At 55.1% G+C, this 25,355-nt stretch overlaps 1 protein-coding gene and 10 non-coding genes across 13 annotated transcripts in view; 5 read left to right on the top strand and 6 right to left on the bottom strand.

Annotated features, from left to right (window-relative positions):
- Window positions 1–25,355, bottom strand: part of LOC142821516 (uncharacterized) — a 369,045-nt gene that overhangs the window by 188,679 nt on the left and 155,011 nt on the right. The gene's annotated exons all lie outside the window — the stretch shown is intronic.
- On the bottom strand, window positions 427–499 carry TRNAV-AAC (transfer RNA valine (anticodon AAC)). Its single transcript has one exon. It is a non-coding gene; the product is annotated as a tRNA-Val (tRNA).
- TRNAM-CAU (transfer RNA methionine (anticodon CAU)) lies at window positions 1,492–1,565 on the bottom strand. Its single transcript has one exon. It is a non-coding gene; the product is annotated as a tRNA-Met (tRNA).
- TRNAT-UGU (transfer RNA threonine (anticodon UGU)) lies at window positions 4,610–4,683 on the bottom strand. The gene has a single exon. It is a non-coding gene; the product is annotated as a tRNA-Thr (tRNA).
- Window positions 8,917–8,989, top strand: TRNAF-GAA (transfer RNA phenylalanine (anticodon GAA)). The gene has a single exon. It is a non-coding gene; the product is annotated as a tRNA-Phe (tRNA).
- TRNAS-AGA (transfer RNA serine (anticodon AGA)) lies at window positions 10,026–10,107 on the bottom strand. Its single transcript has one exon. It is a non-coding gene; the product is annotated as a tRNA-Ser (tRNA).
- Window positions 12,000–12,071, top strand: TRNAG-UCC (transfer RNA glycine (anticodon UCC)). The gene has a single exon. It is a non-coding gene; the product is annotated as a tRNA-Gly (tRNA).
- On the bottom strand, window positions 14,453–14,525 carry TRNAR-CCU (transfer RNA arginine (anticodon CCU)). Its single transcript has one exon. It is a non-coding gene; the product is annotated as a tRNA-Arg (tRNA).
- TRNAR-UCU (transfer RNA arginine (anticodon UCU)) lies at window positions 16,935–17,040 on the top strand. Its single transcript has 2 exons — window positions 16,935–16,971; window positions 17,005–17,040. It is a non-coding gene; the product is annotated as a tRNA-Arg (tRNA).
- TRNAI-AAU (transfer RNA isoleucine (anticodon AAU)) lies at window positions 18,773–18,846 on the top strand. The gene has a single exon. It is a non-coding gene; the product is annotated as a tRNA-Ile (tRNA).
- On the top strand, window positions 23,982–24,055 carry TRNAT-AGU (transfer RNA threonine (anticodon AGU)). Its single transcript has one exon. It is a non-coding gene; the product is annotated as a tRNA-Thr (tRNA).

The following is a 25,355-nucleotide window of genomic DNA, read 5'->3' as shown; positions in this document are numbered from 1 at the left end:
TAAAGGATCAGGGTGGGGGAGCAGGAAGAAGGGAGGGTGTCAAAGGAAGCTGGGGATGCTGGGTGAGCTGCGGGGGAAGAAAGCAAGGGGAACAGGGTGGTTGGGGTCTGGGCATGAGGCAGGACATTATGTGGCTTTGTGTCCACTTGCACCAAAGGCCACAGCCACACTGCCCTGAAGGTGCACAGCAGTGGCACTTCCAGGGTGGGTCCTGGACTGTGTGGCTGCAATGACCTGGTCCCAGGTAAAGCACTGCTGAGAAGTCTCAGCCCCAGCCCTGCATCCTCCTATCTCAGGCTAACCTGCTGAGCTGTCTCCCACATGCTCCTGAAAGCCAGCACACAGGCCACCCATCCCTGCACCAGGAGGCAGGCCTTAGAACTGCCTTGTGGGCACCCAGGGGAAGTGCCATAATAGAAGATGCTGTGTTTCTGCCTGGCTTTGAACCAGGGACCTTTTGCGTGTTAGGCAAATGTGATAACCACTACACCACAGAAACACACTTAATGGTATTTTCTGCTGCACTTAAACTTGGGCAAATATTCGGTTGCTAACCCTTTGACCAACAGAGATTGCTGCAGGGCAAAGGAATTCTCTGATGTCAGTTTTGTGCCCTCAGGAAGGGACCAAACTGAAGGAGCCCGGGCCCCCACCTGGGGACTCCAACCTAAACCCTGAGACCAAGAGGTTTACAAGCCAGAGAATCAAAGTTTGCTGCATTTTGCCCTCCCCCAGACCTGTAGAACCTCAAAGGCAACTCCACAGTCCCAGCGGCTGGGGGAGATGTGCATGTTAGAGCCTCTGCCCACTGAGCTGTAGCTTTCTGTGCCCAGGGAGCCAGACACCAGCAGGGTGGGAAGGCAGGAGGGAAATGGGGAATGGACGAACTTTGCGAGACAATGGTGTTGTCTGGGACCATACAGTAGAACAGTTTAGAGGTGGGTCTGAGTAGGGCACCGTGGCTTAGCTGGTTAAAGCACTTGCTAAATAAACAGCAGCTCCTGGGTTCAGTTACCATTGGTGCCTTGTTGCAGCTTTTGCTCACATTTACTTAAGCCCTTCTGGGAAGAGGCCTCCTCTGGCCACCCATGGAACTGCTGGCTCAGGAAAAGGCTGATTGCAGAGGTGTGTGGGGAAGAAGGAAACCACAAGTCCCAAGAGGTTTCTCCCCCACAAGTGAGAAGCTCCTGATGCCCACAGACCCTGACTCTCCATGGCTGCAGGAGCTGCAGAGGTTGTACCCTCAGGCTCTCTAGGCCCTGACTCCTTCACGCATTCACAAGTGTGTGTGGTGCTGACTCTCCTGTCCCAGTAATTGCAGTGAGAGCCCTGTTATAGCCAGTCACAGCAGCCCCTGCACTGGCTCCAGGCTTGTTGTTTCCTTCTTCGCAACATCCCTCCCCAGTCAGCCTTTCCTGAACCAGAAGTTCCAGGGGAGGCCTCTTCTGTGTCCCAGAAGGACCTAGGAAAATGTGAGCAAAGGTTACAACAAGGCACCACTGGGAATTGAACCCAGGATCTCCTGTTTATGAGGCAGGTGCTTTAGCCAGCTAAGCCATGGTGCCCTCCTCCAAAGTCTCTTTAAAATAGCTCTTTATGTTTCCAGACAACACTTTTGACTCCCAAAGTGCAGCCATTCCCCATTTCCCTCGAGCCATGGAGTCCAGGTGGTTTCTGGCCTCCTGGGCACAGAAAGCTACAGCTCAGTGGGCAGGTGGCTTTGGCCTCCTTGCCCATGGGATGCTGTTGCAGGAAGGGCTGCTCAGCAGTGGTGGGGTTCACCTGTCGAGGAAGGGAAGAGTATTTGGGTGCAGACTGGCTAACCTAGTGAGGAGGCTTTAAACTAGGTTTGATGGGGGCAGGTGCCCAAAGCCCACAGGTAAGTGAATCACATGGACACCTGGGGGATGGGCCAGAAATGGGAGAGAGCAGGGGCTGTAACCGCAGAGATAAATGAGGGACGAGGGACCACTGGGAAGCAAAATCTAATCTGTGTCTTAGATGCTCGTATAGACACATGGAAACGATGGGTAATGAGCAGGAAGAAGTTGGTATCACAGGGACGTGGTGGGATAATACACTTTATTGGAATATTGGCACAGAAGGGTAGAGCTTGCTCGGGAAGGACTGGCAGGAAAAAGGGAGGAGGAGTTTCCTTAGATATGAAACATGCGAACACTTGGCCTGAGGCGGAGATGGACACAGGAGCAGACTTCTCAGGAGTCTCTGGGTGAGGTTAAAGGGGTAAAACCCCAGGGTGATGTCACACTAGGCGTCTATTCCAGACACCTCCCCAGGCAGAAGAGGTGCCTGAGGCTTTTTAAACAATTAACAAAATCATCCAAAGTGCAGCTGGTTTCACACACACTCAGCCTCACCCACAGCTGGGAGGCAGTTTGCAGGGAGCTGAAAAGAAACAGAAGAGGGGAAACTGGAGCCTGGAGCCTGGCAGAACCAAGTCTTGGGATTCTTCTGTGTCCAGATGTGCTAAGCAGCTGGCAGCCAAGCTCCCAAGTGCTGGTCTGTTCCCACCCTCCCCAGGCAGGTGAATCCGCTCCGCTGGGTGTTACAGGCTGGACTTTGCCTGCCTGATTTTAGCCAGGGAAGTGCTCCCTGTGAGGCAAACATGACACCCCCTGCGCTGTGGAAACAGCCCCTTGCCTTATGGAAGAGGGAAGGAGCCCCTGGAAGCACTTAGCCCCTGGCTGGCTCTGCCTGTGGAAAAGAGGAAGCAGCAAACATCTATCGCTGGAGAATGTGGGTATCGATCCCACTGCCTCTGGCATGCAAAGCAAGCGCTCTACCACTTGAGCTAATTCCCCTGCCTGTAAGTAGCTTTTCCTGCCCCACCCACCTTGTTCCAGAGCCCACAATGTTCCTTCTGCTAAACCCTCATATAAAACTCAGCAAATATCCAGAGAAGTTGCGGTTCCCTTTGCAAGACTCTGCACAGCTCAGTTCCAATCAGCCGGTCTTCCCTAGAGCCCAGAACATCGACCGCGGCAGCGTCGCTCTTACGCCCAGTGTAGACACGGCCTTAGAGTGTCACAAACTAGCCCCAGACACATTCCTGGCTAGGACCAGTCACAGTCTGGGCTCAGTGAGGGTCCGTCCTACCTGAGACGTGTGTGACACAAAAGCCTCCTGTTCCCTGCCCAGTTCCCAACACTGGCTGCAGACCCAGCGATATTTGGTGCCTTGGCTGCTGTCCCTGATGCCAGAGAGCTGTCCCGCACCCGCAGTTCATCCGCCTCCCGGAGAGGCAGCAGCTCTGTGAGGGGGAGAAGCTGGGGAATTTCCCTGCTGTGTATAAAACCATCACTGCCGGCCCAGGGCTGGGCCAGTGCGCTGGCATCCCTCATGTCTGGAGCATCCGCCAGGGAAAAACTGAAACCACATCAGGAGATAAGGGGTCAGGGTCCCTCCTGGCAGGAGCTATAGGGAATGGGCTACCTCTGCTTCTCCCCAGCAGGAAATACTGGACCAGGGGTCCCTCCACCCCTCCCCAGGAGGAGCTATGGCACCAGGGGACCCTCCACCCCCCAGCAGGTGCCAATGGGTGCTATGGGGGCTCACACACACACAGGTGCACACCCCTAGTGAGTTAGAGCTGAGCTCTGCCCCCAGCTCTCTGCTCCACCCACCCATGTACTGACTCCGTCGCTGCTATGGGGCTGTTTGCATTGGTCCCAGAGAGTGGTGATATCAACAACAACAGCAGTCCATCTGGCTCTGTGGTGCAATGGAAAGCATGTTGGACTTCTAAGCTGCACTGGTTAATGTGAGCCCAGCTAGATGTTCAAAGGTTGTGGGTTCCAGTCCCACCAGAGTCACTTGAGCTGCTTCCTCATTTCCAGGCTGCATCTTTTACAGACCAGTCAGTCCTTAGGCTGACACTGGGGTGGGCTGGCATCCAGACAATTCCCAGCAGACCCCATTAAGGGTGGAGGGAAGGGCTAGGACTTGGGGGTTGGGATGGGGGTTGTTCTGAGAGGCTGCAGGTGCCAATAGACCCTCCATGTCTCCTACCAGTGCTGTGCAACACACCGGCTCCGAGCTTTGTTGGAAAAAAGCACCACTCAAGACGCAGATCTTTCGGAAAATAAAACCTTTTCCAAAAGATCTCTTAATCCTTATTTTAAGGGTTTATTTTCTGAAGGATCTGGCAAAGCTCCGAGCCAGAAAACAGCGGAAGCCATTTTTATGCAAATGAAGCGAGGGGTATTTAAATCCCCGCATCATTAGCAATTGCGATGTGTCTAATTTGCATCCCTTTTACGGAAAAGGGATGCAGTCTAGACACAGCCTTAGTGCAGATGTAGCCTCTGTGAGTCACCAGCAGTGGGGCTGTTAGTGTCGGCATCTAACTAATTGCACCATTAGGCCATGTCCTCACTCAGGTGGAGATCACTGCTGCAATCCATCTTCCAGAGCTTGATTTAGCAAGTCTAGCTAAGCCTCACTAAATCAACCCACTAGGGCACCTCCTGCTCTTTGCTACTATCCTACTCCCACTCTGAGGGCACCACCAAGCTCAGCTGAAGGTAAAACCAACTCCAGATACATGTTGAAAAATGGTGGGAAGAAAAGACCCATTGACCTGGCAACAAAGCACCACTGGGAGTTGAACCCAGGATCCCCTGCTTACAAGGCAGGTGCTTTAGCCAACTAAGCCATGGTGCCCTCCTTGTAAGCAGCCTTAAAACTGTTCTACTTTATGGTCCCAGACACCCCCTTCCCATTCCAAAGTGCAGCCGTTCCCCATTCCCCTCCAGCTCTTGCCATGACTCAAGGCCTGTGCAGCCCAAGACATTAGATTGGCAGCTGGTACCCAAAACCTTTTTGTCAATTGTAGCAGCAGGCCCCAAAGGGACAGACCCAAGGCAGCCGCCTGGTCCTAAGGCCGGGCCTGCAGCCAGGGGGAGGGAGAAGAATCTCTCCTTTCAGCTGGAGTTGAATCAGCCACCTAAGGACACTTGCCCAGCACCCGCTACAGGCCTCTGCTCTGCCAGCTGAGCTATGGAAGGTGCCTGGGGCAGGCTGCTTTGCCCAGGTGGCCCTTCGACGAGTACCAGGGCAAGAGCCCCCCGAAGGGGACGGCCTCCCAGGGGAGGGGCAGAGGAACCCGGCAGCACAGGGGTGTCACAGGCGCTTCACTCGCAGAAGGACCCTTGAGTGATCCAGGCAGAAACGCCGCGTCTCGCTCCCTGCAGCTCCCTTTGCTGCCCTGGCAGGCGCTGCCCCTTCTCCCACCGGCCTGGGCCTGGCCTCCCTCCCCCGCCCGGCACCACAGAAAGCCCCTTGGCGTGAGCCTGGGCAAGCCAGAGGCCTCAGGCCTGTCCCCTCTGAGGGGCTTGTGCCTCGGCCTCCTCTGCCCTTGGTGCCGGCTCTCCCGGCTGCCCCGAGCGCTGCTGGCCAAAGGAGGCAGCAAGGCAGGAGAGGGGGGAGGAGCAAGTCCCGCTGAGGCCGACAGCTCGGGCTCAAGCCTCCATCCCCAGCACAAAACCTTCAGCCGGGCCCGTGTGGCTCCCTCCTGCCCCCGCACACGCTCACAGGGGGAAACGTGCCCCATGTTCCATCCCCGCGCCAGGCCTGGGCGACGGGCTCAGCCCTCGAGCAGCCCACAGGGCCTGTGAGGGGCGGACTGAGAGCAGGGCCCCACGGACACCCCCCGTCCTGCCCCACTGGCCTGCGTGTGGCGCTGGCACGGGACAGGCAGGAACGGCAGCCGGAGAGAAAGCAGCTTGGACTGACGGGCGAGTCTCACTTGCTGACCAGACTCCCAGCCCCCTGTGGTCAGAGCCCCCCGGCCACACTGCTACTCCAGGGGGTCTGGTTCCAGGGCCACCTAACCCCAGAGATGGGGGGCTGGAGGCTTTTGCCCTGGAGTCTCAGAGCTTCCCCAGTGTCGGCTGCCGCTGGCCTAGATGGTGCTGGATGCTCCTGCTCCCCTCCCAGCGGGCTGGCCCTGCGCAGGCTCTGTGCTCGCTGGAGCCTCCTCCTGCCAGGTCCCCGGCCTGCTCCCTGCAAAGCCTCAACCTGGCTCCTTTCCTGCCCTCTGCTTGCAGGTCCCGGTTCTGGTGTATCCCTGAGCCCCAGCATTGGGTATAGCACTCGGGGGGGCAGGTAAGAGAGACCCCCCCCCTTCCCAGAGAGCAGCCCCCAGGGCTGCAGTGGGAAGATCTGGCCCAGGGCTGCTCTCAGCAGAGGGGGCTGTGATCCAAGCCTGGGGCCAGGGAAGCTGCTACCAGCTCGTGCAGGGTGGGGGGAACCATCCCCGAGAGGGTGGGGAGGGGGCTGAAGAGGGTGGGAGCAGGTAAGACGGGTGAAGGGGAACAGGGACGTGTGAGGTGGGGCGGGAAGGGGAGGCAGGAGGCGCTGAAGGGAGGTTGGGGGGATCATGCCAGGCATGAGGTGGCTGGGAGCAGGGGTTTCAATGGAGGGAAACTCGGGGGGGTCATAGAAAGTGAAAGGGGCAACGGTAACTCCTCCACCCCCATCGGGCAGGAGGGGGGGCAGAGGTGACTGGTGGTGGCACTTGGGGGCACCAACTTCTCTGCCCCAACAACATTTCTGAAGTTTATAACCAGGGTGTCCCAAATTCCCCCTGCCTCTGTGGGTGCCTCTTCCTGTGCCCCTCCCTCTGCAGGCTCCAGTCCTCCTGGGGGAGGAGCTGCCCCCTCCAGCAGCCTGAGGGGAATGGTTTCTGTGAATTTTTAAGTGTAGATACCTGCAAACACTGATCTGTTAGGGACTGGCAACAGTTTATTTCCATATTTGCAGATTTGTTATTTGCATAATGTATATGCAGATATGTAAATGTAATGTTACTGGTCTGGCACAAGTTTGTGAATGGGCTTGGCTGTCCATGGTATACAAAAAAAAGGTTGGGAAACACTGGCCTGATCCATGGGGGCTGGCCAAATGCAAAGCAGGGCAAACACTAGGGCTACGTCTACACGCACGGATTCTTGCATGAGAAATATGCAAATGAGGCTAAGCGTCGAATATCGCCGAGCCTCATTTGCGTACCTAATGATCCACCATTTTTGACGAAGAGACTCTTGCACCAGAAGGAGCGTCTACACTGCCCCTTCTTGCACAAGAAAAACCCTCTCTGCGGAGGAGGGGGCGGCTCTTTCACCCTTTCGGAGGGAAGCCCTGGCACAGAGATGGGACAGGCAGATACTCTGAGAGCGAGTCCCTGGGGTATTTGAGGAGAGAACTTGCACACGTCTGCCTTTCTCTTCATCACCAGGATGGATGAGTGGTTAAGGCGTTGGACTTAAGATCCACTAGATATTTGTTTGCGTGGGTTCAAACCCCACTCCTAGTAGCTTCCTGTTTTGGAGAGACATCGATCTGGATGGTGCTTTGTTCTGCTGTGAGGCAGGGGACTGGACTTCATCTCTGAAAGTCCCTTTGGCTGTGGTGGCAAGTTGCGCAAGAACACACCCCCCTGCCATGTGCGAGATCTGCACCGGATCTGGTAGTTTCCCACCACATCTCTCCTGGGAAGAGGTGACTCGTTCTCCTTCCTTCTTACCTTACATCTCTGTTCCCTTCAAAGGTTTCTGCTGCCTCGGGACCCGCCTCCTCAGGGCGCTGCCCCTCTGCCCCTCTGGGCTGGGAGTGGGAGACTCCACGGTCTCTGCACTTGGGCTGAGAAGTCTCACTGGGACTCGTCTGTTGATGGGTTAGTCAGCCCGATGGCCAGCCGGATTCATTCCGTAGCGCTGCCCGAGAGGGAGCTTTACAAGTGCCCAGTGTCCATTGGTATTTTCTGGGGCTCTGTGTAGGGGATTGGGCTTGGCCATCTTTTCCACGGGAAATGCTCCCAGGGCTGCACTTTTCCATGCTATTAACAGAGGAGGTGGGGGTCTGGGATGCAGGTTGGTGCAGACAGGAGTTTGGGGCAGAGGACTGGGGTGCAGGATCTGGGAGGGGTGAGGGTTCAGGAGGGGGGCAGAGGGTTTGGTTTACATGGGGTACCAGTGGGTTGAGGGAAGGGAGGGGCTGGGGTGGCAGAGGCAGGCTCTGGCTGGGAGACTTACCTGGCTCACTCCCAGCCAGCAGCCCAGCACATTTCTCAGGCAGCCTGCCCTGCCCCCACACAGGCTGCAGGGGCCATGTGGGTTGGTGAATAAGAGCCTGAGTGGAGGGGGGATGGTGCTTCCCATAGCCAGAAACCAGCCAATGGGATTGTGCAGGGAGCAGGGACACTAATTTCCCAGCATCCCCTTTTCTCAGGAAACACTTCAGGTGTTTGTCTCTCTGGTGGTCTAGTGATTTAGCTCACTGCTATGGCCTGGGTTCAATTCCCAGTCAGGGAAACCAGCCTTATCTGTATTCATGAAACCTGACTGGTCTTTGCCCTTTTCCATCACAGGGCGGGCCAGGGGGCTGAGGGAAGGGAGGGGCTGGGGTGCCAGAGGCAGGCTCTGACTGGGAGACACTCCCAGCAGCCAAGCACATTTCTCAGGCAGCCCCTTCCCTGCGCAGGGGGTACAGGTCACACGCCTGGGTGAATAAGAGCTTGTGGGGACTGGCCAGGGCTTCAAGCAGGCAGCTCCCATTGGCCACAAACAAGCCTGGAGCAGGGACCAGGCCTGAAGCCTTTTCCTCTACAGCTGAGAGACACAAAGGGCCCAGCAGCCCCTTCGCTCAGCTGTGCGTGGGGGCAGGGCGAGCAGGGAATCTGCCTGAGGCTTCTTGCTGCCATGTTGGGTGGCTTCATGGGCTGGATCCAGCCCGCTGGCCTGTATTGCCCAGGCCTGGCTTAGAGGGAACCTTGGCTCTGGCTGTGGGGGAGGGGCGCTGTGGAAAGGCCAGTCTGGCCTTCCTGGGCAGGGCATGACGACATGCGGCAAAACATCCTGGACAGAGAATTACAGGCCACACAGGCCTCTTGTCACAGCCAAAGTAGCTCAGTGGGGAGAGTGTTAGACTGAAGATCTAAAGGTCCCTGGTTCAATCCCAGGCTTTGGCATGCTCCAATCGGGGCTAATTACTTCAAGTTCATGGTTTTGCTTAGAGCTGTTATCACAACCTGCACTGCAGGAGAAAAGGGGAGATGAGCTGCATCCTGGGGCTCTTCCTGCTTTCTCTTGGCCCTGGGTCTCTATCCTGCCACAGGGCAGGTACAAGGGCTACAGTTGGGGGGAATCAGGTGACACCACAAAAAACACTCCCTGTTGGCAGTGCTGGAACATGGCATCACATGAGCATGTTGTTAACACCCATGTCTCCCCCGCTCAGGGCCACTAGAGACGTCCAGCAGCTCTGTCCTTGCACCCTGGGGCTGTCTGTCTGGGCCATGCACTCACACACACTGGCCCCTCCCTTTCTAGAACAGGGCTCCTGTTGTTCCTTGCTTTACTCAGCCTGGGAGTTGGGCTTATCCCCAAGCAGCAGGGGCTGTGTTTACCTGGGGAGACACAAATAGGAGCAGAACCCCCTGTTCCCACTTTTTGCTTGGCTTTGAACCAGGAGCCTTTTGCAAATTAAGCAAACACGATAACCACCACCCCACAGAAACATGCTTGTCAGTTTTTTTCTGTACATAAACTTGGACAAATATTCTGTTACTAATTCTTTGCCCAAGGCAGAGCAAGAGCAGGGAACAAGACCTCCCCGCTCCAATACTTCTCTAGAACCTTTGCTCCCAACACGGGGGGGGGGGGGTGTGCACCTCGGGAGGAGTGACCCACATCATATCCCCAGCATTTCTGCCCTTCATGGATGGACCTTTGGGGGAGGCCCAGATGCTCCATCCTCTCACTCAACTCCTATCACACACTGGAGCAGGGCAGCGCCCAGGGGTAGGGCTGAGCCATGGGGTGCTGGGTAAAGGGCAGAGGCTGCAGGAGCTGATAGTTTCCCCAGAGCCCAGGGACCCATAAGGAGGCACCATGCGCCGTGTCTCTCTCGGAAGGCGCAGAAAGGGATTGACTGGGGTTGAGGAGAGTGGCTCAGGGGTTGTGCAGCTTGTTGCCCTGGTTAGGGCGTGGCCAAAACACAGGCCGCGCTGTGAGCAGGATTTGAACCTGCGCAGGGAAACCCTATTGGATTTCTAGTCCAACGCCTTAACCACTCGGCCACCACAGCTGTGAAGTCAGCAGTGTCCCAGGATAAGGGAAACTGGTAAATAATCCCAGTGCTCAGGCCTGACCTCACCCGCCCCACAGAATTCACACAGCAAACCTGGCTTCCAGCACACAGGGCAAGCTTGGGGGCTCATTGCTGGGCCCTGGGGTGAAGCATTAAACCAGCCCCCTCCTGCGGAGCCTGTTAGTGTTGCTGTCCCTGCTGTACAGACAGGGCCATGGAGACAGGGAGAGGTTCACTGAATGGGCCAAGGTCACCCAGCGAGTTAGAGTCAAAATCTGCCCCCAGCTCCCTGCCCCACCCACCGACATGCTGACTCCCTCGCTGCCAGGGGGCTGTTTGCATTGGCCTCTTTTGCTGTCTTTTCTGCTTTGAGACATTGGGACATTTGGCCACGGAGTCCCGCAGTTGCCATCTCCCTCTGCGCAGGTGCTGTCCAGAGCCCCGACTAGCAAACGCTGACACTGCTGTTAGGTCCAGACCAGAGGGGAGTGCTTAAGGGTTATTTCAGAAGAAGGGTTTTCTCCCCAAATAACTGCATCTAAACAGTGTTTTTTATTTCATAATAAAGTATTTTGAAACAGCACCCGGACACGATTATGCAAATAGAGCGCGGGATATTTAAATCCCGGTTTCATTTACAATTTTGAATGTCTCCATTTGGATCCCTCTCCTGAAGGAGACTGCAAGTGTGGACATGTCCTGGGTGTTGCAACCTCCCAGCACTCACCTGATGTTCCCTCCCCGCTGTCTGAAGACGTTTGGGAGTCCTCCTGCATCCCCTGGAGTTGCAGGTCATCAGCGTTGTCATCCTGAAGCTGCAGCCGCTGCTTCCCAGGTGTCTCCATCCCAGACTCCACAACTATCCCTGGAGACAGGGGCTCCCCACACCCCGGGATTCGGTCCAGTTCCTCACAGTATGCACAGTGCTGCGGTGCTTCCCCAGAGCGGGACCTGTCCTCACGGGCCCTCGCATACCCCTCCCGCAATTCGTTGACCTTGGGTCTGACTTGGTCTAGGATGCAGGAGGGGGGAGGTGGCCTTTCTCTGCAAGGCCATCAGCCATTGGGCCATATATTAGATAATTTCATGGAGGTTAGGTCCATAAAAGCTATTAGCCAGGGGATAAAATGGTGCCCCTGGCCTGTGTTTGTCAGGGGCTGGAGACGGATGGCAGGAGACAAATCGCTTGATCGTTGTCTTCGGTCCACCCCCTCTCGGGCACCTGGTGCTGGCCATTGTCGGCAGACAGGACACTGGGCTAGACGGACCTTTGATCTGACCCAGTATGGCCGTTCTTATGTTTTTATGTTTATAAATGTTGCATTCCTCCCCCTGGACTGCCGGGCCTGCAGAGACTCCCCCTCGGATCACAGCTCCAAGAGGGTCTTTATCTCTGGCCCAGACACTGACAGTGCCCAGTGTTTCTGCCCCGTGCTTGGTCCTGTGATGTGTCCCTGAATGGGGCTCTGGGGGCTTGTGCCTGTGACATGGCTCTCCGGAAGGCAGACGTGCTCGATCTTAGGCAAAGGACCCACAAACAACACTTTACGGCAAAAAGCACAAGGACGCTCTTGGTCCGCATCCCTGGGCCACAAAAAGTATCCAGAAGTCACTTCCCCACCTCTCCCTTGGCTGCTCTAGAGCTTAGCCCAGAGTCTGATAAACTCTACTCTCCCACCCAACAACCTCTGGGACTCCTCTCTTGCCCGGCTCCTCACACCACGGAGAGCTCAGAGCAGCCACTCCCCCAGCATCACCACTTCTGGACTTTGCCTAATGGCCAAGAAGTTCTGCTTTACCCAAACCACACGGGCACCCTCTCGCCTCTGGCCAGCCTCATGGCAGACATGGGTTTCCCTCACTAATTTTCCCAGCATTTTGGCAAGCAGGCATTGGTGGTATAGTGGTGAGCATAGCTGCCTTCCAAGCAGTTGACCTGAGTTCAATTCCCAGCCAATGCAATGTAAAGAGTGTGCATCAAATCTTCTTACTGAGGTTTTACTTGAACCCTGAAAAACAGGCACAAATGGGTTCTGCAGCTGAGGGCTGCCTCTCGCCGCTTTTCATCCTCTCCGAGAGCATGCACAGTAATGCAGTTCCTCCCTCACATACCTCTGCTGCGATTCCTTGACCGTGGCTCTGACTTGGTCTAGGATGCGGGGGTAGGAGGGAGGTGGCCTTTCTTTGCTAGACCATTGGCCATTTGGCCAAAAATGTCGGCATTCCTCCGCATGGACTGCAGGGCCTGCAGAGACTCCTCCTGGGACCACAGCTCCAAGACGGTCTGTATCTGTGCCCCAGACCATGACAGTGCCTGGCGTTTGCTGCCCCTTGCTTGATTTGATTCCCAGCCAATGCAAGGTGGGAAGGGAACAGGCAACCTCCTGGGGGAGATCTTATTTAACCCTGAACAACAGGCACAAGGGGTCCCACAGCCAAGGGCTCCCTCTCACCGCGTTTTGGGGGTTTGACTGTTGTGGGGTCTGCATGGGGCTTGTACCTGTGACCTGGGCATTATTAGCATCAAGCTCTAAACAGCTGAGCCAGCAAGCCCATGAGTAGACTCCCAATAGAGGGAAGAGAAGAGTTTTCCCTGCTATTGGAGAAAGCCAGCCAGGCCAAGGGCCTTTCAGCCACTGGGGCTGTGCAGGCTGGAACCTCCTCCTACCAGCTCTCTGGCCTGTTTCCTGAAAAGCCTCAGCCTTTTGCCTGTTTCTGCTTCCCTGTCCATAGTAGGCAGCTAAAGGGAGGTAGAACAGTCACCACAGCAAACAACTCTGTGGCCAGCATGGGGCTTGAATGTATGACTTTGGCATTATCAGCACCATGCTCTAACCAACTCAGCTAGCCAGCCAACCAGAACACAGCTCACAAATAGCCCTTTCAGAAAGGCGCCTCCAGCAGCTGAAACCTGTCTCTGCAGCTGCCAATGGCTCTTCTCTGATAGGGCCACTAGCGACTCACTGTGATGTGGGCTGGCTCATCCAGCTGGTTTGAGGGTTGGTCAAGGTGGCTGGCGGCTGGCATGGCGCACTGAGATCCAGGGCAAAGAGGCAGCAGGAATCTCTTGCTGTCAGCATCTTGCTTCCCAGGTCCTTCCCTGTCAGCAGCAACCACAGCCCCAGACAAACCTGGGTTCAACTCCCAGTGGTGCCTTATTACAACCTTTGCTCACATTTTCCTATGTGTTTCTGGGACACAGAAGAGGCCTCCCCTGGCCACCCATGGAACTGCTGGTTCAGGAAAAGGCTGATTGAGGAGGAGCGTTGGGAAGAAGGAAACCACAAGCCTGGAGCAGGTGCAGAGGCTGCTGTGACTGGTACTGGCAAGGCAGGGCTCTGACTGCAATTGCTGAGACAGGAGAGCCAGCGCCACACACCCTTGTGATTCCCTGGGGGTGTCCGTGATCAGAGAGCCTGAGGTGCAACCTCTGCAGCTCCTGCAGCCATGGAGAGTGAGGGTATGTGGGCATCAGGTGCTTCTCATCCATGGTTTCCTTCTTCCCAACACTCCTCCCCAATCAGCCTTTTCCTGAACCAGCAGTTCCATGGGTGGCCAGGGGAGGCCTCTCCTGTGTCCCAGAAACACATAGGAAAATGTGAGCAAAGGCTGTAATAAGGCACCACTGGGAGTTGAATCCTGGTTTGTCTGTTTATAAGGCAGGTGCTTTAGGCACCTAAGCCATGCTGTCTTCCTTGGCCAGATAGGTTTAATTGCTCTACTCTATGGTCCCAGACAACACCTTTGACTCCCAAAGTGCAGCAATTTCCTTCCAGCCCTGGCTGTGTCTGCGGCTGAGATGCACAAAGGAAGATACAAGATCCTTGGTGGGGTCTTTGCCGGATGAACGTGCCTGAGGAAAGACACTGGAACTGTAACAGACACACAAAAGGGAACGAGGGACAGTTTGAGTCACACACACGGCAGGCGGCGCAGCACAGCCAGGGACCTTATCCACTCCCAGAGCACCCCAGCTTCTCCACCCCACCAGGCAAACTGCCCCATGGGCCTCGCCCACACCATGCTCGGGGCCTGGGGATTTTCTGTCACTTTGCCAGACCAAATATCTAGCCCCCCCCCCTCCCCACTGCTCTGGAGTCTCTGCCTCTCATGGGCCTTCTCATCCTCCTGCTCCGCTTTGTCACTTCTGGACCTTCTAGAGCAAAATGCGCCCCTTTGTTCTGACTTTGAATACCTGGGCTTTCAGCACTCAGATTTGCACCTAACACCAGCATTGGCTAGTGAGGGGTCTGAACAACTTCTGCTGGGTGTGAGACAACTGTGGAGCATCCTTTCTGAGAGCAAAAGGATGTAAACTCCTTGTCAGTGAAAGGAAACCTGTCACCCCAGGTGGGACTTGAACCCACAATCACTGGCTTAGGAGGCCAGTGCCTTGTCCATTAGACCACTGGGGCAAAAAGAAAATGTTGTCAGGGAAAGAAATTCACCCTTCTAAATGTTCCTTCTTTAACTTTTAGCTCCTGATTAATCCCCTTTGAAGAAGCCAGATACACAGGAAGGGCTGATCACACCCCTCTGAAAATCAGCTTTCCATGGGTATCGGTAGCTGGCTCCGAGTCATGGGCCTTGACATCTCGTCTCCCTCCCAAAACCAGGGAAGTGTCTCCCACCGCTGCAGCTTCCTGAGGCTCTATAGCCCTGTCCGTTCAGCAGGGACAGCAACACTCACAGCCCCACAGGAGGGCCCCTGGCCTAGCAATGTGGCCCCCTGAGCAGCCTCTGCTGTTCCCTGCTTGAGCCCCAGAACCAGCCCTGAGTGACGGGGAGCAGCTCACACATGCCAAGGGGCTGGCCAGGGGCAGGACATGAGCCTGCAAGGCAGCAGTGACATCACAAGGGCCTTGTGCAGCACCTCAGCTCATTGGTTGGGAGGCAGTGACCTCACAGAGGGACCATGGCAACAGCCAGGTGGGACAGGCTGCAGGGCTGGGGCATCTCAGAGACCCCCATGGCCTGGCTGCCTGGAATCTCCTTTGTGAGGTTTCCCCTTGAGGGCAGAAGGGATTGAGGGTCCCAGCTGGGAGTGTCTCTATGGAGATTTCCCCTTTCCCCAGGCTGCAGTGGGAGGGGCTGGGGCAGGCAGGGGTACAGGAGGGGCTGGCACTGAATCTCTGGGACAGGCTAGAGAGAAGGCTGCAAACACATTGTGAGAATGGGATTTGAACAGTCCATCGCCTTAACCACCTCTCAGGTGCGGGGGTTTGTTTCAAATAGCTAATGTCAGTGCTTCAGGGAACCTTTGTGCCACTTCCTGGCTGGCCGGGGTCACCCAGGGCTGGAAGGTTTTGCCTTTTCACAATGTTCCCTGGGCTGTGGTACAAAGCTCAATGCTGGTAACAAACCCAAACACCCCCTGGCTACATCTGCCCTGCAGGCTTCTTGCTCAAGAACTGTTTTGTGCAAGAGTTCTTGTGCAAAGGTCTTGTGTAACAGTGCGTCCACACTGCCATGTGCTTTTGCACAAGAAAAGTACTTTTATGCAAGAGAGCTCCTTCCAAGAAATCTCTGATGGGCATTTTAGCAACAGGGCTTTCTTGAGCAAGAAACCCCTGTTGCCCATCCACACTGCCTCCTTATAGATGAGTGATTGCGCAAGAGGGCTTATTCCTCGTGGGGAGAGGAATAATTCTTGAACAAGAAGCCCTGTTGTCTGATGCTGAACTATAAATTTACTTGAGCAAAAACGTGTCTGCAATGTAGACGCTCTGCAAGATTTTGGGCAAGAACAGCTGCAGTGAACAGCTCAAAAAACCTGCAGTGTAGACGTAGCCTTGCAGTGTAGATGCAGTCTGAGAGAGACAAGGAAAGAGAGTAACCAGAGCCTCCCCCCAGCAGGTTGGCCCTCAACACGCTGGGTGTGTCTACACAGCACCTCACCTCGAAGCGAGCTGTGCAATGTGAGCGGCTGCCCGGGACCCCAGGGGAAGGTCTGTGGGGAGTTTCCAAGGCAACAACAGCTACAAAGTTTCATAATCTACACTCACGTGACTGATTTATTCCTCCACTGGCAAGTGTCTCTGAAGGGATGAGAAATGCAGGGCCCAGGTGCAGGGAGCCGGGTCACATTCTGCTGCCTGAGTCTCAGTCCTGGCTGAAGCCTGGCTACAGAGAGAGGAGGCCAATGCAAACAGCCCCCTGGCAGCGAGGGAGTCAGTACGTGGGTGGGTGAAGCAGGGAGCTGGGGGCAGAGCTGGGCTCTAACTCACTAGGGTGTGTCCCATAGCTCAGAATAAGCGATGCAATTGGGTAGCTTATTTCGAGTCAATTTTGAAATAGCTCATTTTGTAATTTGCCGCTGGCTGCACAGCACTTAGTTCCAAATAAATCGCTGTTCTGAAACATCCCTCACTCCTCGCACCATGAGGTTTGCAGGGACGTCGGAATAGCGAGCCCGTTATAGCTTGAAATAAGGGGCTTGCTCTTAAGACGCGTCAGTGTGATATGAGCACCACGTCCTAAACCTCCGAACTAGCCGGCCCACGGGTGTCAGTCCCACAAGTGGCCCTTTCAGAAAGGAGCCTCGGGCAGCTCTGGAACAGGGTAGGTGAGGCAGATGCATCTTTCACAGGTAGGAGAGCTAGCTCAGCTCAGCTGACCGAGCACTTGCTTACCATGCAAAATGCAGTGGGGTCAATGCCCACATTCTTCAGGTGCAGCTCAGTTCTTATCTCTTATTTTCCCTGGCGGGGGCTCAGTGGCCCTCTCCCTCTTTCTACCTGCTCTCCCAAAAGAGACAGACCTGCCTCCCCTTTCTTTTCCCCCAGCAATGTACATGCTACAAAGCAGAGTGGAGGTATCAATCAGGCTCTGTGGTGCAATGGAAAGCACGTTGGACTTCTAAGCTGCAGGGAGCTGGTGTAAGCATACCTAGATATTCAAAGGTTGTGGGTTCGAGTCCCATCAGAGTCACTTTAGCTGCTTCCTCATTTCCAAGGCAGCTTTTATAGACCAGCAATCCTTAGGCTGGCGCTGGGGTGGGCTTGAATCCAGACAGTTTCCAGCAGCAGGCCTTGCCCGTGTGGGGCCTGCGTCTGTGGGGGGAGAGCATTGCTGGCATGCACCATAGGGATGCGGGTGAGAAGGTGCTGCGGGAGCTGGGCACGTGACGCCTGATGGCAGCTGTAAGGGATGCATCTGCCATCGGGCACCCCACATCGGTTGACATCCTGGGCAGCTACCGGGCTCGCCCATGCCTGCGTCTGGACCTGTCCAGCAGATCCCAGGGAGGGTGGAGGGAAGGGCTGGTCCTTGGGGTTGGGGCTGGGGGTTGTTCTGAAAGGCTGCAGGTGCCGTTAGACTGTTTTGTCCTTCCCTGTTTCCTGCTAGTGCTGAGCGACGCTCAGGCTGTGTCTACACTGCACTGCTCTTCTGGAAAAAGCCCTTCCATGAGCATTTTCTCCTCCCACTGGGGAAGGCAGCTGGGCAGGACCCAGAATGTGGCGCAAATGGAAATGCTCCAATGCAGTGCTGGTGGGGGTGCCTCTGGGTTTGATTTAGTGGGTCTCAATTGGACTTGGTGTTTGAAATTATGCAAATGAAGCTCAGGAAGTTCAAATCCATGTTTCATTTGAAATTTCACTCATCTGGATTTGCATTCCTCCCTGGAAGGAGGACAGACCCTGTGTGAAACCAAGGGAGGAAGACAATCCTGTCAGTGAGGAACAGGGCGCGTGTATCCCACTCGCTCCTGCAAAGGAATGAAACAGGCTGAGCACTTTGCAGAGAACAGGCCATCGGCCTGCTGGGAGAGGCTCCATCATGCACAGACTCTGCGCAGGGCCAGACAGCTGGGAGGAGGCTCTGGCCATGGACTTTCCTCCCCTCTCTGTTACCTCCTGCACCTGGGGCTGAAAGGGACGTGGGCTGCAGGCTGGTCCTGCCCAGCTGCCTTCCCCAGTAGGAGCAGAAAATGCTCATGGAAGGGCTCACACGTTGTCCCCAATGCACTGGCCTGAGGGCCTGAATTCTTGCTGCCCCTGGGTGCAACCAAATGTACCTTCTGGGGGGGCAGGCTCCCCAGCTCACACCCCTCCTGTCACACAAAGCTTGCAAACGGGGTTGATTTTCCTCTGTCTCCCCTTGCTTCATGCTGCGCTAAAAGAAATCCTGAAACCAGCCCCATCTCCTGTCACTGGAGAGATGGCCCTGTGCTGGGATATGAGAAAGGATCCCAGTGATGCTCCTCGCAGACCAGGAGAAGAAGGGGGCTCTGGGTGGAAGGAAACCAAGTAAAACAGGTCCCAGTGGGCATGAACTGGGGCACCAGTTTGGCTCAGTTGAGTGAGGGGTGGTTGGTGTTAAGAACAGTGCTCAGGACTCTGAATCCTGTAATCTGAGGCCCCATTCCCGCCTCCCTTTCTGGGCTGACCCAGGGGCCGAAAGGGGCTGCGGCTGCTGCTAGCAGGGAAGAAGCTGGGAGGCAAGGTGCTGGCAGCAAGAGATTCCTGCTGCCTCTTTGCACTGGGTCTGCCGGCCGCCAGCCACCTTGACCAACCCTCAAACCAGCTGGACTAGCCAGCGCACATCACAGTGAGTCGCCAGTGGCCCTGTCAGAGAAGAGCCATTGGCAGCTTCAGAGACATCGCTGCAGCTGCCTGAGGCTCCTTTCTTGAAAGGGCCACTGGTGAGCTGTATTTTTATTGGCCGGTTAGCTCAGCTGGTTAGAGTGTGGTGCTAATAACACCAAGGTCATGGGTTCAAGCCCCATGCTGGCCACAGGGCTATTTGGTTTGGTGACATCCCTCTCTTTAGCTGCCTGCTATGGACAGGGAAGAAGAAACAAGCAAAAATGTGAGCTTTGCAGGAAGCAGGGCAGAGATCTGGTAGGGGGAGGCTCCAGTCTGCACAGCCCCAGTGGCTAAAAGGGCCTTGGCCTGGCTTCCTGTCCCCATAAGCAAGGGAACTGATGCCCAACCACAACATCACTGCTGTTGTTTGCTCCTTTAAACTGATGCTGCAGTGGCTACCTCAAGGCACCAGCTGGGGGGCAGGCTCTGGAGCCCAAGCCACATGGGGAGACTCAATATGACCGGGAGGCCTGGAGCGTGTGAGCCCTGCACAGAGGCTGCTGCTGGGGGCCTGCTTCAGTGGCCCAGCAGCTCAAGTTCCTCTGAACCAGCTTCTCCCCCTGGAGCCACCCCCCAGTGCTGCTGAGGCCCCTGACATGAGGCAGTGGGACCATCAGAGGAAGGTGCCAGCCTTAGCCCTTCCTCCCAGCCTCCTCCCCCTCCCAGGGTTTTTCCCCAGCCCCTCCCCAGTTCTACATTCCCCACATAAAAACCAGAGAGTTTGTTCTTTCAACAGGGAAAAGTCCTGATTGTGTTACCAGCCGGGGGAGGGGGAGAGGAAAGTGGGAAGGGGTGTGTTGGGGTGTGTTTGGAGGGTGGGGAGGCACAGAGGGCAAAAAATGAGGAGTAACGTCAATTCGAGCCAAGGGGCTGGGTTTGAACTACTGCAGAAAAAAGGACTCTGCCCCTGGAGCTGCCCTGTCCTCTCCGGAGCACTTAGGCTGGCACTGGAGAGGCCTGAATCCAGGGAGTGCCCGGTGGAGCCCAGCGAGCGTGGAGGGAAGGGCTGGTACTTTGGATGCAGCTGGCGGCTGTTCTGAAAGGCTGCAGGCGCCGTTAGACCCTTTTTTCCTTCCCTGTCTCACCCCAGCACTGAGCAACACTCAGTGTCGGTCTGAGCATCCGTCCTGCTCTGGGACGTGTCTCTGTGGCAGGAACCTGCCCAGGCGGCTCTCGCAGTGAGGCCCCTCCCTGGCAGCACCGAGCAGTGAGAGCTGAGTGAAGGGGGAGGCAGGAGCAGGGGGAGAAGGCTCCATGACTGTGTCAGAGGGAGGCTCTGCCCTGGCCAGTGGGGAATCGTTGCCTCTCCGAGGGGCCCAGGCCTGGTGGGTCATTTCCCCAGGTTACTGAGTGGGGACTGGAGCCAGTTCTGGGTTGTCTCCTTCAACATCCAAAGTGAACCAATGGATCTTGTGCCGACCTGACACTGCGCTGGGCTAGTGCTGTGTGCACCATGGAGTTTCCTGTAGTGCTGCCCATGCAGGAGAGGGGAGGGGCAGTTAGAGTCACCCAGCTCTGCCCCTTCTGAAAATGGCAAGTGCTGTCTTAGCAGTGTGGGTGAGGTGGGAAAGAGGACTTGAGTTAGCCTTTTGGGTTACAGCTGCTGTAACATGTGGTGAGAAAAATGGCAAGGGAACTGTTATGTGAAAGTTGAGGACAGTTTCCCTGACTGGGAATTGAACCAAAGCCACAGCAGTGAGAGGGCTGGCTCCTAACCGCTAGAGCATCAGGAACACAAGGTAGAAGCGTCTTTGCTCACCTACACTAGCCTTTCACAGGACATCAAAGCAACCAGACTGGGCCTTTCCAGTTGTCCAGCTAGCCCAGGATCCTGTCTCACAAAAGCAGCCAATTTCATTGTCCCGAGGGAATCCTCAGGACAGACAGTTATTAAGTGATCCCTCCATTCCCAGCTTCTGGAATACACCAGCTAGGGACACCAGCCCTGTCCATCCTGGTTAAATGCCATTGATTGACATTTACATTACATCATCCAGTTCTTTTTTGGACTTTCTTGTAGATTTCATCTTCACACCATCCTCTGGCAAGGAGTTCCACTGGGTGCAAAAATGCTTCCTTTTTAACTTGGTTACTTACCAGTTTCATTCTGTCACCCTGGTTCTTAAGTAGGTGAAAAAATAATTTCTTATTTGCTTTCTGCACCCCTGTCATCATCACATAAACCCCTGTCCCGTCGCACCTTGCTTGTCCTTGTCCCAAGCTGAGAAGAAGAAGTTCCATGAACTCCTGGGAGCTGCTTTCCAAAGAAGAGGCATTTCCAGCAGAGAAGATGGCCAAGCCCAATCCCCTACACAAAGCCCCAGGAAATACCAGTGGAGATTGGGAAAGCTCCCTCTCCGGCAGCTCTACGGAATGGACCCGGCTGGCCATCTAGTCAAGGAAGCAGCAACTCTCAGGAAGGGCTGGAAGTGAAGGGGGTTAATCAGATGGATGTCCATCATGGCAGGAACAGAATCCGGGACTCACCCAATCAGGCCGGTGCCCAGTAACCCCAGACAGATGTGCACATCCGCACGCTGGCAGCAGCTGCTGTGGGACTCTACAAATCCACCACTAGACCTGAGTCCCCACATGCCAGGCAGCCCAAGGGAGGGCTCTGGGGTCTCAAGCAAACAGAGTCTCAGGTGGGGGGGGGGGGGCGGGGACTCAGAGCACAGGCAGAGTTTGGGGGCTCATTGCTGGGCCGTGGGGTGAAGCATCAAACCAGCCCCCTCCTGTGGGGCCTGTGAGTGTTGCTGAATCTGGGCCCCTGCACCTGGGGAAAGGCAAACAAAAGGTCTGGGGGCCACACAGAGACCCCGCTGGGCTGAGCAGGAAGTAGCTGAGATTTTGCTTTGTCTTTGCCTGTGGGCTTGTCTGTCTGCAGCCTGGAAACCTCCTGGCTCCTCAGACCACTGGTCAGAATAACAGAATAATCCTCCGAAGTCAGAATAACAGAATTCATGTGTAGATGCTCCCATTGTTATTGCAGTGTAATGGCCGTTATTTCGGAATAATGGCCGTTTTGCCCACAGAACGCTGCTGGGTAGATGCAGCCTCAGAGAAATGCTGAGCAAGGGCTCCTGCAATGTCATGGGAGAGAGGGAAATGAGGTCACTTCTCTAGATACAAATTGGAGGATATGTCAGGAGTGGGATTTGAACCCATGTCTCCATTCAGAGACCAGAAAACCCAACTGAGAGAAACATAGAAACTTGAGTGTGGCACCTTAGACAACTTGGCCAGCCTGGCCCCTGTGCAAACACCTTCAACTGCAGTTTTCTTACATGTGTGAGTTGCTCAGGGAGGCGGCGGGAGCACCTCTCTTTCCCCATCTAACAGCCGCTCTACAGCACAGCTGGGTTTATCCCCACTCAGCCTCACCTACCGTTGTGAGGTGTTTTGCAGGGAGCTGACAAGAAGCGGAAGAGGGGAAACCGCTGGCCGGCAGAACTGAGGCTTGGGATTCTCCTGTGCCAGGGAGTCTGAGTCTGTGTCAGTGCCTTTGGGGATCCTGAGTTGTGCGGCTCCTGGGTTTGTTGGCTCCAGACCAGGGGTGTCTCTTCTGAAGGGTGCTGCTTGTTCCCGGGATAACGCTTATCCCTGTGACACACTGGCTGTGTCTAGACTGGCAAGTTTTTCCTCAAAACCAGATGATTTTGCGGAAAAACTTGCCAGCTGTCTACACTGGCCGTTTGAATTTCCGGAAAAGCACTGACGATCTCATTTAAGATCGTCAGTGCTTTTCCGGAAATACTATGCTGCTCCCGTTCAGGCAAAAGTCATTTCTGAAAGACTTTTGCGCAAAAGGGCCAGTGTAGACAGCACAGTACTGTTTTCCACAAAAAAGCCCCCATCGCGAAAATGGCAATCGAGGCTTTTTTGCAGAAAACCGTGTCTAGATTGGCCATGGACGCTTTTCCGCAAAAAGTGCTTTTGCGGAAAAGCATCCTGCCAATCTAGACATACTTTTCCGAAAATCATGCCAGTGTAGACGTAGCCACTTTGTGCAGGGACCCTTCCTCTTTGTGCCACAGTACATGTCTGGGACGTGGGAGTGAGGAACCTGCCTCAAGGAGACATGTGCCCCCCCCCACAGTGTTCTGCTTGAGACCCCGGAGCCAGCTAAGCCACGGTGCCCCCCTCACATACTGGTGTAAAATTCTACTTTAAGGTTCCAGACAACACCTTTGACTCCCAACATGCAGCCATTTCCCTCCAGCCTTCCCGCCCTGGCGGTGTCTGGCTCCCTGGGCACAGAAAGCTACAGCTCAGTGGGCAGGGGACTTTGGCATCCTTGCCCATGGGATGCCGTTGCAGGAAGGGCTGCTCAGCAGGGACGGGGTCCACCTGTCAAAGAAGGGAAGAGTATTTGGGTGCAGACTGGCTAACCTAGTGAGGAGGCTTTAAACTAGGTTTGATGGGGGCAGGTGACCAAAGCCCACAGGTAAGTGAATCACATGAACACCTGGGAGATGGGCCAGAAATGGGAGAGATCACAGGCTGTAACTGCAGAGATAAAGGAGCAACACAGAAGCACTGGGAAGAAAACCCTAATCTGTGGCTTAGATGCTAGTATAGACACACAGGAATGATGGGTAATAAGCAGGAAGAAGTTGGTATCACAGGGACTTGGTGGGATAATACACGACTGGAATATTGGCACAGAAGGGTACAGCTTGCTTGGGAAGGATTGGAAGGGAAAAAGGAGTTTCCTCAGCTATGAAATCATGCACACACTGGGACTGAGGTGGAGAGGGACACAGGAGACAGACTTGTCAGGAGCCTCTGAGTGAGGTTGCAAGGGGTTTCTAATCAAACTCCTTAAACACTTGGCCACCACTACTGTGAGAAACCGATCTCCTCTACTTGTATGTGAACAAAAAATTTGTTACTTACACTTTGGCCAACTCAGTTTGTGCAGGGTAAAGGAATTCTCTTAACTCTGTGCCCTCAGGAAAGGGCCAACCTGCAGGAGGCCAGACCCCCACCTGGGTCTCCAACCCAAACCCTGAGAGCCAGGGGTTTACAATCCAGACAATCAATGTTTGCTGCACTTCTCCCTCCCCTCAGCAATGCTAAAGCTCAAGGCCAACTCCCCAGGCCAAGCAACTGGTGGAGATGTGCATGTCAGAGCCTCTGCCCACTGAGCTGTAGCTTTCTGTGCCCAGGGAGCCAGACACTGCCAGGGCTGCAGGGAAATGGGGACTGGCTGCACTTTGGGAGGCAAAGGTGTTGTCTGGGACCATAGAGTAGAACAGTTTCACCAGGCTCCCTGAGGAAGGCACCATGGCTTAGCTGGCTAAAGCACCTGTCTAGTAAACAGGAGATCCTGGGTTCAACTCCCAGTGGTGCCTTGTGGTGGACTTTGTTTACTTTTTCCTATGTCTTTCTGGCCTCTGACACTCCAGCACTGGGGCACTTGCGCCCTTCAGCCAGATTCAGACCAGACCGGTCAGAGTCTCTCGTGCTCATTGAGGGGGATTCTGCACTTGCTGCTTTGGGAGCCAGGGTCACATTGCAGAGCTCCCCCAGGGCCGTCCCATGGTGCCACCAGCACAGCACCAGCTGCTCTCCCTGCCCTCAGCAACGTGGCTGCATTTTATACTTCCCCTTCAGTGACAACTGCCCATTCCCCGCCAGCTCCAGCCCCTGTGGGACCCGTTCCTTTCCCCAGGAGCAGCGTGAGCACCAGTGCGGCTCCCTGCTGAGGCTGCGGTTGTGGGAGACAAGCCCCTGGCTTTGGGTGGGAGACGAGATGTCAAGGTATTGAGATTCGCCATGGCTAGTGTGGGGTGACCTACACTCTGGGGGCAGCTGGAGGTGCCTCCTGAGAGCTGATTTTCAGCCCTTCCTGTGTTTCTGGATCCTTCCAACAGCTCGAATCTGCCATCTAAAAGTCGAGGAATGTGTATTGGGAAGAGGGAATTTCTGTCATTTTAGTGCCACTACTGTGGCCTAATGGACAATGCATTGGTGTCTTAATGACGGGATTGTGGGTTCAAGTCCCATTGAAGGTGGTAGTTGTGATGTTTCCTAGTAGGTGTGAGTCTCTTTGGCTTCCTTCTTGCCATGTTATCTGTGAGATGTTTGAACACTGGACAAGTGTCCCCTAGAACTGCCATTTCCCCCCAGACAGGACTCCTCAGTCGCTAACACTGGTGTTAGGCGCAGACAGGAGGAGAGTGTTTCTGAAAAGCTGAGCTGTGCACAGTGAGGTCACTTGCAGAGATGCAGTTGCTGGCTTCTCTGTATGCGCCTTTGAACCTGTTACCCATCAATACCTGCCACCTCTCACCCCCCTGCCAGCACCCAGATAAAAGGCCAGTGCACAGGGAGCACTGTTCTCGGCACGAGTTCTTGCTCAAGAGCACATCCACGCTGCCATGGAGTTTGGTCCAAGAGGGTGAAATAGTTCAGTGGTTTGAGCCTTGGCCTGTTAAACCCAGGGTTATGAGTTTAATCTTTGAAAGGGCCATTTAGAGACATCTGAGACAAATCTGTCAGGGATGGCTCTTGGCCCTGCCATGAGCGTGGGGACTGGACTGGCTGACCTCTCAAAGTTCCTTCTAGCTCTATGAAAAGGTTTATCTCCTTATAAAGAGCATCTGTGAACACTCTCTTGTGCAGGAAAGCTCTAATGGCTGTTTTAGGTAC

The sequence above is a fragment of the Pelodiscus sinensis genome, chromosome 31 (assembly GCF_049634645.1).
Source record: "Pelodiscus sinensis isolate JC-2024 chromosome 31, ASM4963464v1, whole genome shotgun sequence".
In the NCBI taxonomy this organism is placed as follows: domain Eukaryota; kingdom Metazoa; phylum Chordata; order Testudines; family Trionychidae; genus Pelodiscus; species Pelodiscus sinensis.
Note: the sequence above shows the minus strand (reverse complement) of the source record. Positions and strands in the feature narration are given on the sequence as shown.